The 18724-nt window shown below is 37.8% G+C and overlaps 2 pseudogenes; both read left to right on the top strand.

Moving 5' to 3' along the window:
- The first annotated feature begins 7440 nt into the window (after nt 1-7440).
- Nucleotides 7441-8926, top strand: LOC149180477 (DNA mismatch repair protein MSH5 pseudogene; annotated as a pseudogene).
- On the top strand, nt 8926-10769 carry LOC149180476 (DNA mismatch repair protein MSH5 pseudogene; annotated as a pseudogene).
- Nucleotides 10770-18724: the final 7955 nt, after the last annotated feature.

Below are 18724 nucleotides of genomic sequence, written 5' to 3'. Positions count from 1 at the left end.
TTTTTCTAAACATGGCATATTTTCATACGCTGTTCCTTTATGACTCTGTTGCAGATCGGGTGCTGCTCCTTTCTTTGACGGTTGGGACAGCCTATCACATTGTGGGGGGGAGGTTAACCTCATTATTCCCCGGATTATGTGTCAGCTCACTATTCGGGAAAGATAGTGTACTAGGGTATGGCACGGCTTAACAGCATGATATTTCTATTTTTTACACAAGTTGTTGTTCATAAGCCATTTCTGTTGCATACTCTATGTTTTTTTTCGAAATCTTACGATTATTACCCTCTCTGTGTTTCAAACAGCACAAGCAGTTGCTGTTCCATTGAGAATCCACAGTGAAACCATGGGAGGAAGGGCAATTCGAAGGGAACCTCAGGAGTTGACAGTCTCCGCTGCTACCCGGGAGATCCTGGAAAGAGCAGGGTGGCTGACTTATCTCAGCCGCTTGCAGGAGTCTAATGAAATAGTGGCGATTGATTTCCTGCAGAATCTGTAGGAGGATCACTCCATAGTAAGGGGGAAGCAGATAGCGGTCACCGACGATATAATCACAGAAGTCTCGGGACTACCAGCCACTGGACCTGTATGGACACTAAAGAAGGAAATATTACAAAAGATCATGGAAATCTTCCAGGACGAAGGCGAGAGCTTGACGATTAAAGGGAAGGGAGTTCTGCCAGCAACGCTAGGAGAGCCCTGGGCAGAATTAGCAAGAACTGTGTAAAGCTACATCACCTGCGAGGGGAGAAAAGACATGGTAAGACCACGGCATTTTAAACTCTTAGATGTTCTAAAGCAGAAATGCTCTGTAAATCTGCCTGCACTTTTGAATTCATTACTTCATGACGTTGCACGAAGCTTAAAAAAGGCACAACATGTAGAGTCAGTTGTCAGTCACCACGGGTTAATTCGATTAATTGTTAGTCATAACCTCACCCAGCAGCAAAGCAGCTGGGAAGAGCTAATTGCAATAATTGAGGGAAGGGCGACAGCACCATCCCCAAAACATAAACATACTACCAGCACACCAGAACGTCTGGAAAAATGCAGAGAATTAGTAAAAAAAAAACATGTTGCTAGTACATTTGAACGTCCAGAAACACGATAGGAATCGGCAAAGCGTAAGCATGACACCGGCACACCCGAACAGCCAGAGAAATGTAGAAAATCAGTCTGGTTATCTCGGATACGAGGAAGGCTAGAAAAGCTCCAGGAAAGCACCAGCCAGCCAGTGGAAATTGAGGACGAGCAGTCCTCACGGCCAGAAGAAGAAGTAGAGCAAGCTGAAGGAGAAAAGAAAGCAGAGGCCCAGGAGGCCGAGCAAGCTGAAGAGGAAAATGAGGAAGAAGCTGAGCATTCTGAAACAGCAGCTGAGCATTCTGAAGCAGAAGCTGAACAATCCAAGTAGGAGGAGGAAATGGGACAGCAGGAAGGTAGCCCACCACAGGACCCAGTGGGAGAAGATGAATTGGCCGCAGTTTTGGCTAATATGGGTGAGTATGGCCAACCTTCCAGTCCAGCAGACCTCCAAGACAAATCCCAGGAAGAAGATGCATCTGAAAACCACATGCAGAAGAGGCAGAAGAAGGAAATCTACCTGTACATGATGAAGAGGAGATAAGAGACACTGAATAGGAACAATTCGTTCCCAAGACACCAGAGGAAATTCCGGAGGAAGTAGGAGCAGAAAAAGAAGTTGCCCAGGAAGTGACGGAACTAGTTAAGGTTCCTACCCCATAACATCTAGAACAGAACAACGAAGAAGCACCCCAGGAGAAAGATCCAGGGACTAGTCACAGCCCAAAACGCAGCAGACAGCCTATTGTTCCTTCTAATAAAACGCTAGAAATTAGGGAATTACGAAAGGAACATCAGAGATTATTGAGCATAATAGCCCAGCTCCACCAGCAGATCAGGATCCTGAGAGCAAGGCAGAGGGTAAGGAAGACCGCAGGGAAGAAAAAGGTGACAACTGTAGTAAAATTCCACAAGGTAAAAAGGCGGAGGACCAAAAATCGCCCTGCTGTTCAAAACCCTGCTGAAAACCCAGCTGCTGTTCCAAATGATGGTGAGGAACAGACTGTTGTTCCATTTGGAAAGGAACAGTAGCAAGCTAATATTCGTGTTAAAAAAGAAATGGATAACAAGAAAATTCAGATAGAGGCACCACCCTCAGGGGTGATAAGGGTTCTGAACTCGAAACAACGCAATAAGAAAGTTCAAGTAAAACTCCCAGCCTCCACTGCTGCATGGAGAAGAGATCCAAAGATAGTGACCTTGCGCAAGGGATTGAAACAGGCTCAGCAAGAAGTAGAAAAGCTTAGAGAGCAAACAGTCCCTCGCGAGAAGTATGAAGAACTACAGCAGCAACTAAGGAACATCAATCAATCCGAAAGCCAGGCCTTTGAAGGTTGGCGAAAGTAACAAGAAAAAGTTGCAAAGGTAACTCGTAGGCTAGATACTGTTATCAAGCAGATGGATACCTTGTGTTCTTTATACAATGACGTTTTAGCATGTAGGGCCCCTGCCAAAAACTATGCTCTGTTTTTACTGGAACGGTACTTACAATTAAAAATAAAAGTTGTTAAAGCAGGTGCCCCTATACAAATTAACACTGTCAATGACTTTATAGACTATTGTAAACATTATGGGGTGAAGGTCCAGAGATTGCTGTGTGAATTCTATTTGCATAACCTCGTGCTAGATCAGGAGACTGAGCTGAACACTGGCCCTTTTGTTGGAGACATCCAATTGCAAGCATTCATCTCATTCGGGGTTAATCAGATTAAATGGCTCAAAGCCTATAATACTTTCCAGAGGCAGGAAAATGGCCTAGACTTGTGGGTAAGGGCTGAGCCTAGGGACCCAATGCAGTTGTGGAAAGCACATAGAAACCTCATGAGAACTCTGGGTGTCATTGCAATGTTAGGACCCATGCACGAGGCACTCATTCGACAAATTTTAGAGTATTTTCTTTCTATCAAATACCTCGCCATTGATGCAGCCAAATTTCAGTACCGAATCTCTAATCCAAACATCCAGCTCAGGGAGCCATTTAAGTATGAGAATTTTGAATTAGCTGCCAACTGTTTGAACCTCTATGGCAAAAGTATTTTGAGGGCAGGGCCATCTTGGTTAGGATATAGATTCCGCAGTCCAATTATCTGGCACCCTGCACCTGGATATCAAGCCCTATATGAGATTCCTGAGGGTCAAACAGGCCAGTTCTTTGACTACATAGTCACTCACCACGGCTGTAGGCCTCCGCATGAGATTCCTTCTCTAGCCTATTCTTTCACTGCCTTGCATGTCAACTACAACGTTTTCATGAGGGCATGAAATAGGGTAAGCGGGGGGGTGTGTGGATTACTAAAAAGGTATGTTTTTGATGATCATTTCAATGGATTTTCAGTGGAACTTGTGAACCTTTTTGCATCATGAACGTGGAAAACAATAAAGAATTATAACAAAATATGTGGGATTAGCATGCAAGACTTAACCGTTGATAGTTGTCATTCTCCTGTGTAGGAAGGGGTGAAAACGAGGAGCTGTTGTTCCAAAGAAAAAGACAAGAACAGGGTAACTGTTGTCCCTTTGATGGAGGACCGAGTGCAAACAAGGCTAAGTAGATTGAAGCAAACCGGTCTGGAAAAGCAGGAGAAGACACCAACTCGGCGGAGGAGAAAAGAAGTGATTAAGGATTAACAGTTTGGCAAATCCCTCAGGATCTTTGATCCTGAGGGATCACTGCTTTATTTATCTTGTTACTTAGACATCTCCGCCATCACCCTTATATAAAGGGACGACACTGTTAGCTTTGGGGGATTATGCTTTTATGTAACTTTCTGTTAAAGATCGAACTTTGATCATCGAGTCTCATTGAAACTGGTTCATTGTACTTTTGTTTTATGCATTAATATAAACTTGGTGATTATCTTATTCCTGCATCTGGATTAAATTAAAGCGGTGTACCCTTGGAGGCTAAGGGCCCGGCCCCGGAGGACACTTGCTTCTGTATCACTACGATTTTATTTCTGCGTGGTTTGCTTACCATCGTTATTTGGTAATCTGATATGCTTTATAAGTTTACATCATATGCTCTGTTAAGATTAATTCGTTAAGGTTTTTACAGACAGAACTGTTGTATTGACTCTGCATTATGTTACTGATCCTTTCAGAGTTGATTGAATATTATTAGCCTTGACCGAATATTGTTACTATTTTGTTACAGAGCTCTTATGTTGTACATTCATGTTATAGAATTTATCTGAAAGTTGTGTTGTTTACGATTCAGGAGTAATGATGTTCCATTTTGAAACGCAGTTGTGTTCCTGTTAATGAAGATTGATGCTAGATCAGATTACTCTTCAAGCATGTTGTGCGTGTATGTGATTTCCAAACGCTGTTCCATAACTTATTTGTAATTAATGATGTTCCATTAGTGTGTGCTGCTTGATTTGCCTTGAGAATGAAGGATTGCTGTTTGATTACAATGAGTGCATTTGAGTTAGTAGAATAAAGTTTGATTACTACTCGGGAGACTTAGTTGTTTGATTGCTGTTCCATTTCAGAATTGTTGTTCCATTTTAGCATTGTTGTTCCATTCCAGATTTGTTTTTCGATTTCTTATTTGTTGTTCCATTTTTCTACCTGTCGTTTCATTTACTTGCATTTGTTGTGTGAGAGACGATCTGTGGCTGTAGTGAGCCTTGGAATTTACTATCTAGCTCCCAGACCCGTGGTCCATGCTCTAATTTTCTTTCCATCAATTTCCAAAGGGATGGGTTATCGCTGCCGAACCCTTGACTGATAAGTTGCCTAGTTTTCTGAGTGTGTGATTTAGACATAGACAAGCATCCGTTTACTCTCATATTTTTGAACGATGTACTACTAGCATTACTCTGACAAATGATAGCCTCAGACTGAGTCACTCTTTGAAATAACAAAATGCTCCCGGATTGACATATTAATGTGAGGTAATTAGAGGTGAAAGAGACCCTTTTTATAGCTCTACAATATATATCACATAGAATGGACAAGGTTTAATCAAAGGTACTCCCCTCCCTAAACAAGGAACCAAAAAACCAATTAATGGGCATTTTGCAGATGATTCCTCACATCCTGAAGGAACATGAATGAGTGGAAAATATGATGGACTGCATTCAAACCTACCTAGCTTCAGGATCATGAATTCAATGTGTAAAAACAAAACGAAGTGGTCGATACAATGTTTGTGATACCACACTGGTTTTTTAGTTGATAAAATCTGATCCTGAATTCAACAGGGTCAAAGATGTAAATTCATTGGTATCCCCTTCAACTTCCGAACACAAGAATATTTTGGACATGGTCATTCCGGGAGTGGAAAAGTAATTCAAAATTATTGACGAAGGTAATGACTAACACTACTAAATTTCAAATATGAACTAAGGTTCTAGCTGGCACCTCATCTACATTCATATTGTTGGGGTTCATCATCTAATGCATAACAATGTCATGAGAAATCTCTCCAAAAATCTTTGGGCTAATAAGGGAGGAGGAAAAGTCTTCCATCACAACAATAGGAACACCTATTGCATCTAAGGAGACATGAGGTATAGGAATCATCAAAGCCTATACCTAAGGCTCAAGCCTTATCTTTTTTTATTTCCCATGGATTCCTTGAAGTTCAGAAACTAGTTTTTATAACAAACATATCCAATCTTTGTGCACAAGTACTTCACCTTGTTGACCACAATCTCAAAACATTCATTCATAAAGGGTTTTACGATTCTAAGAAATAGAGTCAATATATTATGGTTATATGGGGGAATTTTTATGTATTGGGGGTTCTAAAAAAGGTATTTAGTAAAATAGGGGATACCTAGTAAAAATAGGGATTTTTTCATTGGAAATATGTATTGGGAATGGGGTTCATAGAAGACTTTTGGAAGAAGACTAATATGCTAATAATATATTCCTAAGGGAGGGCTGAGATTCCAGGGGTGATTGTTCTCAGATTTGGCACCATATATCAATGTTTTTATGAGGACATATTAGAGATCAATCATCATATTTTGATTTTGAGATAGTACGTATGTTTCCTGCAAAAATGGCCTAGCACTTTCAACAATGAACGGATTAGTGCCACTGTTTGTTGAGCAAAATCCTTCTACTCAGTTACCTAACAACACAATTATAGTTTATGATCGAGGCAAGGGAAGATATATGCTTAAAAGGGGAGGTTGCAGTCTCTCTAAGGATTGCTCAACTACGGAGGTGGGCCATTCTATAGATGTTTTGGAGGCAAAGAAGTTGTAGTCCCATAATCCACAAGAGGTGGATCATTATACACACGTACAAATTTTCCCAGTCCTGCAAGTTAAGTGGCTCATGGTTTCTCAACAAATGCAAGTAAAATGATATGGTAGTATATGTTATCAAAATAATGGAATAAACTCTGAAACCAACATACTGGAACCCATTTCTAAGAAATCAAAAAGGCCTGATAGTCTAACAAATTGCACTAGTTTATTGGAAATGAGCATTGTGCAAATGAGTGATGGCTATGTGAAACTTTGGAATATTAATCAGGAAGAAAGTGTTGTTCAGTTTCCACCAAGCTCTGCATGGTTACTTGCATCAAAATCTGTAGATTATAAAATATATTGTGATGATCTTTGAAAGATAAAAACACCATTGTGCATTTTGTCACATCACAAGAAAATTGTGGATAATGTCAAGTCCCTTGATTCGACCAACCTTGCCTTAGCTTCAAGTGATGGTACACTCAAGCCTTGGAACCTGGAAACAAGTACAGAAGTGTACTTTGCAACCCTATTCTGACATATTCTGGGCCTAAAAATGAAAAGAACCTTGTGGGGATTTTTGCAGCTGATAGGTATAATTCTATTGGTTTAGAGTCAAATGAGGTGTTTATCTATCATGAATATTTTTCAATACCAGTGGCATCTTACAAGTTTAACTGTGTAGACCCATTGAATGGTCAAGAGGTATATGATGTCGATGGGAAGTTGGTTTCCTCTGTGTGCTAAAGAGGGCAGACCCAAACTTTGGTTGCATCACCACTATTAACATCTAGAGGCCTCTATTACCCTTCAATTGGGAATACAAGATTTTAGTTTTCTTTGGGGCCTTGCAATACTGATTTTATGTGAGAAATACCATGCAAAAACATTACCATCCTCCAGCTCTTGCATCTACATTATAAATGGAAAACTAGCTCAAGACATCCATACAAATGTAGACTCCAGGTTGCTCTCAAAACAAGACTTTTATGACAAAGAGATGTTTTCCTGCAAATTTTGTCTAGAGCTCTTACATATGCTTATATGGGTAGTCACTTTAGTCTTATCAATCTTGGAATAGGTTCTCAAGTTTTATCCAAATGATCACATAAACAATGAAATATTTTTATTTATTGCACCAGAACTTTGTATGTACTGCAACATTCTTGGAAATGATAACTCTGATATTCCTAATCATGGTGATCTAATAACTACCATTTTAGGAATTGTTGGAAGCCTTGAGTATTGGCTGGCTCATAGGTTGTTACTTTCAAAGGTCCCAAACAACAGGTTGAAGCATGCTAAGCTTTTGAACAAGTGTTTGGAATTTTTGAATGAACAAGAGCATTTGGTGGTTTGTGCATGTGCTCATGAACAACTCAATTCCATGATGAACACTAAAAGTGATGTGCAAGTTTGTGTTGTTGGGGACCTTCTTGCTATGCTACAACAAGAGATGCTTGTCAACACTATTGAAATGAAGGAATATGACACCACAACAATAAAATTTGATAGGGTTTTAGAGATCTCATAAACAATTTTCTGAATATTGATGCTACAGGTTATGACACCTTGCAAAATTTTCAAGTTGATAAGCTTTCAAGTAGCATGGGCATTGGAAAAGATAAAGAAGGATTTTTGTTATTTGGCATGTTTAACAAGTGTGTCATTTTCACGGGCTGACGTCTTTTAAGGACTTGGTTCTTAGTGCCTATATTAGATCTTAACATTTTGAATGGTCATCTCAACACTATACCACTGCTCCATCATTGTGATGAAATGATGTCATCCATGCACAACACTTTGAAATATGTGAAAGATATTCCACATCTACTCGAGATTTTGGTGTCCAGGTTATCTGTCAACATTGGATGATTGGACAACAATGTCAAAGAGTATGAGTTCCATTTTACATACAAGGAAATTTTTTGAAATTGGGATTTCAGAAAGACAGCATGAGCATGCAGGAATGTCCAATTTGAATATTGTAAGACAGGATTTTACATGCATTACAATTGAGCTTGTCCATATCTATGAATTTTGAACTGATAAATCGAGTCATTGACTTTAATCAAAGCAATAGAAACAAATATGGAAAGATGATTGCATCCGGGGTTTGTCTAGAGTTGGATGAATTGAAGGAAATATATGAGGGCTTGCTTGAGGAGATTTCAGTGCTTGAGCTAAAATGTCTCCCATGCCAAGCTAATAATCCCAAACATGGGTCCATTGTGTATATACCCCAAATTGGTTATTAGTTATGCCTTTCTGGACTAAAACTCGATGATAGTGAATTGGAAAATCTTAAAGACACAGAGTTTGCTTTTGCAGGTGAAAAGGATCATCAAGAAGTGTACTTTTATCATACTTCAAAGACAAAAGAGTTGGATCTTCTTCTAGGAGACATCTATCATAAAATGTCAGATATGGAAAGAGCCATAATAAGAGATTTGGAATTGCAACTTTAGCCTTTCTCAATGCATTTTCATATGACATCAAAGTCTGTTGGGGAGCTGGACTGCATGCTCTCGTTGGCATTAGTTTCACACCAGTACATGTATGTTAGGCCAGTGCTCACTACAGAGGATGCACTTGAGATAAAAAGAAGGAAAGTACTCATTTTCTGTAGGGAATAATGCCTTCTCCCTCTCAGAAACCCCTGCAAGCGTTGCCATCCTGCATGTATAGAATGTTGATGGCACTATTGTCCCTGTGATCAAAATGTCAATACATAAAAAATTGGAGACTAAGGAATCTAATCTATCCTAGACTGGTTTCCTCTGTGTGCTAAAGAGGGCAAACTCAAACTTTGGTTGCATCACCACTGTTAACATCTGGAGGCCTCTATTACCCTTCATTTGTAAAACAGATAACTAGCCATTTCCCCGTCAAATCTAGCTGTTAGTCAATATAGTCGTTACCTGGTCAAGAAATTTAGCTGTTGGATGTTCTGCTCTCGCTCTTTAATATGCAGAGCTAGATTTGATTCTTCAACTTGTCCTGAGGATGAACCACACTGGCTGGTTTGAAACGCGTCAACAAATGCTCTTTCATGTGATTTACGTTGAAACACTTGTCTCATAATACTTGATATGGATCACAAAAGCCTAAATTCAACAACTTTGATATTCCTAATCATGGTGATCTAATAGCTACCTTTTTAGGAATTTCTCGAAGCCTTGAATATTGGCTGGCTCACAGGTTGTTACTTTTAAAGGTCCCAAAAAACAGGTTGAAGCATGCTAATATTTTGAACAAGTGTTTGGAATTGTTGAATGAACAAGAGCATTTGGTGGTTTATGCATGTGCTCATGAAAAACTCAATTCCACGATGAACAATGAAAGTGATATGAAAGTTCGTGCTGTTGGGGCCCTTGCTAGGCTACAACAAGACATGCTTTTCAACACTATTGACATGAAGGAATATGACACCGCGCTAATAATATTTGACAAGGTTTCAGAGATCTCATTAAAAAAATTTCTTAGAATTGATGCTACAGGTTATGATGCCTTGCAATTTTTTTCAAGTTGATAAGCATCCAAGCAGCATGGGCATTGGCAAAGCCAAGGAAGGATTTTTTTTATTTGGCATGTTTAACAAGTGTGTCATTGTCATGGGCTGATGTATTTTGAAGACTTGGTTCATAAGGCCTATATTAGATCTCAACATTCTGAATGGTTGTCTCAACATTATACCACTGCTCCATCATTGTGATGAAATGATGCTAGCCCTGCACAACACTTTGAAATCTATGAAAGATATTCCACATCTACTAGAGATTTTGGTGTCCAAGTTATCTATCAACATTGGATGATTGGACAACAATGTCAAAGACTATGAGTGCCATTTCACATACAAGGAAATTTTTTGAAATTGAGATTTCAGAAAGACAACATGAGCATGTAGGAATGTTCAATTTAAATATTGTAAGATAGGATTTTACATGCATTACAGTTGAGCTTGTCCATATATATGAAGTTTGAACTGATATATGGAGTCTTTGACTTTAATCAAAGCAACATAAACAAATACTGAATGATGATTGCATTCGGGATTTGTCTAGAGTTGGATGAATTGAAGGAAATATATGAGGGCTTGCTTGAGGAGATTTCAGCACTTGAGCTAAAATGCCTCCCATGCCAAGCTAATAATCCCAAACATGGGTCCATTGTGTATATACCTCAAATTGGTTATCAATTGTGCCTTTCTGGACTAAAACTCGACTATAGTGATTTGGAAAATCTTAAAGAGACAGAGTTTGCTTTTGCAGGTGAAAAGGATCATCGGGAAGCATACTTTTATCATATTTCAAAGACAAAAGTGTTGGATCTTCTTCTAGGAGACGCCTATCATAAAATTTTATGCAAGGAAAGAGCCATAATAAGATCTTTGAAATTGCAGCAATGCATTTTCATATGACATCAAAGTTCGTTGGGGAGCTGGACTGCATGCTCTCGTTGGCATTAGTTGCACACTAGTACATGAATGTCAGGTCAGTGCTCACTACAAAGGATGCACTTCAGATAAAAAAAGGAAATCACACATTTCAGTAGGGAATAATGCCTTCTCCATCTCAAAAACCCCTGCAAGCATTGACAGCCTGCCTGTACAAAATGTTTATGGAACTATTGTTCCTGTGATCAAAAGTTCAATACATAAAAAATTGAATACTAAGGAATCTAATCTATCCTGGACTGGTTATGTCCAGATTGCTTACAGCAGAAAACCATCAGACAATGAAGAAGGGGATCCTATTAAGTCCATCCATGGAGTATTAGCCAATAGAAAAGTGGCAACAAAAGAAGTGGAAGATGCCAAACATAATGTCAGGGTGCCAAAAGTATATGTCCGAATTAATGGAAACTTGGAGTTACTGATGATCATCCATATATATGCTCAATAAAATAAGCCTAGATTATTTATGCCCTGATGTAATTTCATGTGCTATACTACAAAACTAGCTACTTTCATGTGCTATACTACAAAAATAGCTTTCTATCAAGACAGTATCAATGCCTATATCTACTCAATCCTGAGAAGAGTCCTAGAAATCCACAATAAAAGAGGTTGTGGCTCCAAAACTTAACATGTTGGATAAGTCCTCACAATATATGTGGAGGCTTTTGTAATACAAAAGTTGATTCAAAACTTGTTCCCATGGTAAATCTGGCCAATTGTATTTGTAATGGTTTCAAAAGATTTCTTATTCCTACACTCCTATGTCAAACTAGTTACTTTGCAATGCATTTATAACAACTTTTCATTTACACATTAATTATTGTGTCATGCCTTTTCCCAGTTTCCTAGAAATTTGTAAGTGAAATTTTTAAACATGTACCATTTCCCAATACCATATGCACTTCTTGATCTCCGTCGAAAGAATCACATTAAGTGGCAATGCTTTGTTGTTGAATTGTGTTTGTATGGTGAAGCGCGGACATTAAAAGCATATACATGGTAGCCATCCTTCTTCGCAACCCAATTTTTCCTGCAATGGTATTGTAGCACCACTTGATTCTATAAAGAAGTTGCAATCAATCCAATACCATAAATATGACACCATAGTTCATGGTTTTACGACTCATATTCTAACTGAAATTATATCAAATGATAGAACACAGTCATAGATTGAAGTACTTTGTCCACTTAAAAAGCATCTGATACTAGCCAACAGGATGGAAATTCACTAGTGAGGTTGATGGAATGTTAAGCCACCACCAGTGTTCCATTCCTTTAATGCTCTCAATAAATTTCTCTCTGATTTGTTGGAGAAGGGCCATTCCATACGAAATTCAATGAAACTATCATCCAAAACAACAAAAGGTGTCTAGACGATGTTGAAATAACATATTGATGTTTCTTTGACTTTTGTCTTATAGATATCTGAGTAGAAGACACATCAAAGCAGATCTCTCTAGACCTCAGTAGACTGATCCATCTCTGTTGAGCCTTTAGAGGCTACTCCTAAGTACAGGAAGGCATGAACCGATTGAATGTGAGTTCAATACGAGAAAAGAAAATTTCAAATATTCAATATCACCTCTGGACATATTATCAATATCCATGATAAGGGAGGAGTCCCCTGACAGAGTAATCTTGACAATGTTGGTGTTTGTCAAGCCCCACAAGGGTACAAGAGAACAACAAACAGTGGAAAAAAAAGCAGCCAATCCTTTCTGCAATAGAACTTTTCTGAGCCTGGACATACACTAGCAACAAAAGAACCAATCTTCAAGTTTTGATGCCAAATCAAATATGAGCTGAGATGAGAGCACGACCAGAACTGCACACTTCAATTGTCAAGAAATAGGTCTTGCTAAAGATTAGTAAAAAATCCAGCTATATTTCATCTTTTGGATAGTTGGTCAACACAATTTATAATTGTTGAATGAACAAGAGCATTTGGTGGTTTGTGCATGTGCTCATGAACAACTCAATTCCATGATGAACACTGAAAGTGATGTGCAAGTTCATGCTGCTGGGGCCCTTGCTAGGCTACAACAAGAGATGCTTGTCAACACTATTGAAATGAAGGAATATGACACCGCACCAATAAAATTTGATAGGGTTTCAGAGATCTCATTAAACAAATTTCTGAAAATTGATGCTACAGGTTATGATGCCTTGCAATTTTTTTCAAGTTGATAAGCATCCAAGCAGCATGGGCATTGGCAAAGCCAAGGAAGGATTTTTGATATTTGGCATGTTTAACAAGTGTGTCATTGTCATGGGCTGATGCATTTTGAAGACTTGGTTCATAAGGCCTATATTAGATCTCAACATTCTGAATGGTTGTCTCAACACTATACCACTGCTCCATCATTGTGATGAAATGATGCCAGCCCTACACAACACTTTGAAATCTATGAAAGATATTCCACATCTACTCGAGATTTCGGTGTCCAAGTTATCTATCAACATTGGATGATTGGACAACAATGTCAAAGAGTATGAGTTCCATTTCACATACAAGGAAAATTTTTGAAATTGAGATTTCAGAAAGACAACATGAGCATGTAGGAATGTTCAATTTAAATATTGTAAGACAGGATTTTATATGCATTACAGTTGAGATTGTCCACGTATATGAAGTTTGAGTAGATATATAAAGCAAAAGAAACAAATATTGAATGATGATCGCATTCATGATTCGTCTAGAGTTGAATGAATTGAAGGAAATATACGAGAGCTTTCTTGAGGAGATTTCAGCACTTGAGCTAAAATGCGTCCCTCACCAAGCTAATAATCCCAAACATGAGTCCATTGTGTATATACGTCAAATTGGTTATCAATTGTGACTTTCTGGACTAAAATTCGACTATAGTGATTTGGAAAATATTAAAGAGACTGAGTTTTCTTTTGCAGGTGAGAAGGATCATCGGGAAGCATACTTTTATCGTATTTCAAAGACAAAAGTGTTGGATCTTCTTCTAGGAGACGTCTATCATAAAATGTTATATATGGAAAGAGCCATAATAAGATATTTGAAATTGCAGGAATGCATTTGCATATGACATCAAAGTTCGTTGGGGAACTGGACTGCTCTCGTTGGCATTAGTTGCACACCAGTACATGTATGTCAGGCCATTGCTCACTGCAGAGGATGCACTTGAGAAAAAAAAGGAAATCACTCATTTCTGTAGGGAATAATGCCTTCTCCCTCTCAGAAACCCTGGAAATCGTTGATAGCCTACCTGTGCAGAATGTTGATGGCACTATTGTCCCTGTGATAAAAAGGTCAATACATAAAAAAAATGGAGACTAAGGAATCTAATCTATCCTGGACTGGTTATGTCCATATTGCTTACAACAGAAAACCATCAAACAATGAAGAAGGGGATCCTATTAAGTCCATCCATGGAGTCTTAGACAATAGAAAAGTGGAAACAAAAGAAGTGGAAGACATCGAACATAATGTCAGGCTGCCAAAAGTATATGTCCAAATTAATGGAAACTTGGAGTTACTGATGATCGTCCATATATATGCTCAATCAAATAAGCCTAAATTATTTATGTCCTGATGGAATTTCATGTGCTATACTACAAAAATAGCTTTCTATCAAGACAGTATCAAAACCTATATCTACTCAATCCTGAGAAGGGTCCTAGAAATGAACAATAAAAGAGGTTGTGGCTCCAAAACTTAACATGTTGGATAAATCCTCACAATATATGTGGAGGCTTTTGTAATAAAAAAGTTGATTCAAAACTTGTTCCCATAGTAAATCTGGCCAATTGTATTTGTAATGTTTTCAAAAAATTTCTTATTCCTACACTCTTATGTGAGACTAGTTACTTTGCAATGCATTTATAAAAACTTTTCATTTACACATTACATAGTGTCATGCCTTTTCCCAGTTTCTAGAAATTTGTAAGTGACATTTTTAAACATGTACCATTTCCCAATACCATATGCACTTCTTGATCTCGGTGGAAAGAATCACATAAAGTGGCAATGCTTTGCTATTGAATTATGTTTGTATGGTGAAGCGCGGACCTTAAAAGCGTATACATGGTAGCCATCCTTCTTCCCAACCCAAATTTCCCTGCAATGGTATTGTACCACCACTTGATTCTATAAAGAAGTTGCAATCAATCCAGTACCATAAAGATGACACTAGTTCATGGTTTTACGACTCATATTCTAACTGAAATTATATCAAATGATAGAACACAGTCATAGATTGAAGTACTTTGTCCACTTAAAAAGAATCTGATACTAGCCAACATGATGGAAATTCACTAGTGAGGTTGATGGAATGTTAAGCCATGACCAGTGTTCCATTCCTTTAATGCTCTCAATAAATTTCTCTCTGATTTGTTGGAGAAGGGCCATTCCATACGAAATTCAATGAAACTATCATCCAAAACAACAAAAAGTGTCTAGACGATGTTGAAATAACATATTGATGTTTCTTTGACTTTTGTCTTATAGATATCTGAGCAGAAGACACATCAAAGCAGATCTCTCTAGACCTTAGTAGACTGATCCATCTCTATTGAGCCTTTAGAGACTACTCCTAAGTACAGGAAGGCATGAATTGATTGTATGTGAGTTCAATATGAGAAAAGAAAATTTCCAAATTCAATATCACCTCTGGGCATATTATTAATATCCGTGATAAGGGAGGAGCCTGCTGACAGAGTAATCTTGACAATGCTGGTGTTTGTTAAACCCCATAAGGGTACAAGAGAACAAAAAACAGTGGAAAAGAAAATAGCCAATCCTTTCTGCAATAGAACCTTTCTGAGCCTGGACATACACTAACAACAAAAGAACAATCTTCAAGTTTTGATTCCAAACGAATATGAGCTGAGATGAGATCACAACCAAAAACGCACACTTCAGTTGTCAAGAAACAGGTCTTGCTAAAGATACTGCCTAGGTTCAGCAAGATTATGTTGGTGGCATTGATTGTTGAACTTCGTTGATGTTGATGGTATTTATCGTTGAACTCCTCTACCATGGACCTAACAAAAATGTACCCTTCACTCAAAGGAAAATAATTAGTTAGGCATGCTAGGTTTTTTCTACCACATTTTAAGGTTGAGGGGATGAACCCTTCACTTAAACCAAAATCATTAGTTAGGCATGTTAAAAGGTTGAGCAATCCAAGTCTGAAGACTTTGATCTAGATGATGTTTATGTATCTCTTGTTGATGATCTCATTTTTAGTAGTGTTGAATCAATGGTGACTTTCACGAGTGGCCATGTTGATCAGTGATTTGTAGATTAAAAAACCCATGATCTTTTCCAACTCAGTGAAATTGTCTCAACTATTGAATACACAATTTTCACCATATTTACAGACTATAAAAAGTCATAAAACAATCTGAATATCCTTATGATGTAATTGGATTGATGCATATAGTAGAGACACCATCCTTCCAAATTGTGAATTGGCCATTACTGGTTGTTGAAGGAGAACATTGATATGATGTGAGTGGTCCTAGGTCATTCTATTGAAGCGGAGATGTCATCCATATAATCTATTGCATGATTAGTAAAAAATCTAGCTATATTTCATCTTTTGGATAGTTGGTCAACACAATTTAAAATTGTAAGATTTCAAGATATACACTTTTCTAAACTATTTCAATTTCCTCTAAAAGGAGGTTAAAAAATCACCTACTTTTTTACTTTATTTTAAGTAGGGAGAAAAGTAGAAGAAACGGAGGAGGCCTTCTAGCCATACAAGTATTTACAGAATCATAACTCCACCGTTTTTATCTCCAATATCGATATTCTCTCATTGATACTCTTGAGCTTTAGAAGCAACTGGTTTTAATTGACCTCCATAATCCTTTGCTCTTCTAGAAACCATGTAGTAAAGCTTTTCTTCTTTCGATATGCAGACATTTGAACATGTATAATTAAAATTTTCAAGATGGTTTTGTCCTCTTTGAGGTAATATGGCAAGTTTTTGACCCCCGGGGGCATGGAAGCTCACATCAAGATAATCATTTGTTGGTCACCCCATAGACTGAAACAACACCTCTCCTCTCTTGAGTAAGAATGTAAACCTACCAACCTTCCGCACATCCGTAAGAACCATACGAAATTCAATGAAACTATCATCCAAAACAACAAAATGTGTCTGGACGATGTTGAAATAATATATTGTTGTTTCTTTGACTTTTTTCTTATATATATATATCTGAGCAGAAGACACATCAAAGTAGATCTCTCCAAGCCTTAGTAGACTGATCCAACTCTGTTGAGCCTTCAAATACTACTCCTAAGTACATGAAGGCATGAACAAATTGAATGTGAGTTCAATACGAGAAAACAAAATTTCAAAAATTCAATATCACCACTTGACATATTATTAATATCCATGATAAGGGAGGAGTCCCATGACAGAATAATATTGACAATGTTGGTGTTTGTCAAGTCCCACAAGGGTTCAAGAGAACAACAAAGAGTGGAAAAGAAAGCAGCCAATCCTTTCTCCAATAGAAATTTTCTGAGCCTGGACATATACTAGCAACAAAGGAACCAAATCTTCAAGTTTTTATGCCAAACCAAATACAAGATTGTTATGAGAGCAAGACCAAAACTACACACTTCAATTGTCAAGAAATAGGTCTTGCTAAAGATAACTGCCAAGGTTGAGCAAGATGATGTTGGTGGCATTGATCATTGAACTTCGTTGATGTTGGTGGTATTGATTGTTGAACTCCTCTACCATGGCCCTAACAAAAATGTACCCTTCACTCAAAGGAAAATAATTGGTTAGGCATGCTAAGTTTTTTCTACAACATCATAAGGTTGAGGGGATGAACCCTTCACTCAAACCAAAATCATTGGTTAGGCGTGTTAAAAGGTTGAGCAATCCAAGTCTGAAGACTTTGAGCTAGATGATGTATATGTATCTCTTGTTGATGATCCCATTTTTAGTAGCATTGAATCAATGATGATTTTGATGAGTGGTCATGTTGATCAGTGATTTGTATATTAAAACACTCATGATCTTCTTCCTACTCAGTGAAATTGTCTCAACTTTTGAATAAACAATTTTCACCATATTTACAGACCATAATAAGTCATAAAACAATCTGAATCTCCTTCTGATGTAATTGGATTGATACAGATAGTAGAGACACCATCCTTCCAAATTGTGAATTGGCCTTTACTGGTTGTTGAAGGAGAACAATGATATGTTGCCAGTGGTCCTGGGTCCTTCTATTGAAGAGGAGATGTCATCCATATAAGTTATTGCATGATTAGTAAAAAATATAGCTATATTTCATCTTTTGGACAGTTGGTCAACACAATTTATAATTGTAATAATTTCAAGATGTACAATTTTCTAAACTATTTCAATGTCCTCTAAAAGGAGGAAACAAAATCACCTACTTTTTTACTTTATTTTAAGTAAGGAGAAAAGTAGAAGAGATGGAGGAGGCTTTCTAGCCATATAAGTATTCACAGAATCATAACTCCACCCTTTTTATCTCCAATCTTGCTATTCTCTCATTGATACTCCTGAGATTTAGAAGCAAATGGTCTTAATTGACCTCAATAATCCTTTTCTCTTCTAGAAACCATGTAGTAAAGCTTTTCTTCTTTCGATATGCAGGCTTTTGAACATGTAAATATTAAAATTTTCAAGATGGTTTTGCCTCTTTGAGGTAATATGGAAAGTTTTTGACCCTAGGGGCCATGGCAGCTCACATCAAGACAATCATTTGTTGGTTGCCCCATAAACTAAAACAACACCTCTTCTCTCTTGAATAAGAATGTAAACCTACCAACCTTCCACACAGCTCTAAGAACCATACAAAATTCAATGAAACTATCATCCAAAACAACAAAAAGTGTCTGGACGATGTTGAAATAGCATATTGATGTTTCTTTGACTTTTTTCTTATAGATATCTGAGTAGAAGACACATCAAAGCAGATCTCTCTAGACCTCAGTAGACTGATC

The sequence above is a fragment of the Pinus tabuliformis genome, chromosome 3_2, assembly GCF_031772625.1.
Source record: "Pinus tabuliformis cultivar Carrire ecotype Pingquan chromosome 3_2, CPIR1, whole genome shotgun sequence".
Classification (NCBI taxonomy): domain Eukaryota; kingdom Viridiplantae; phylum Streptophyta; class Pinopsida; order Pinales; family Pinaceae; genus Pinus; species Pinus tabuliformis.
Note: the sequence above shows the minus strand (reverse complement) of the source record. Positions and strands in the feature narration are given on the sequence as shown.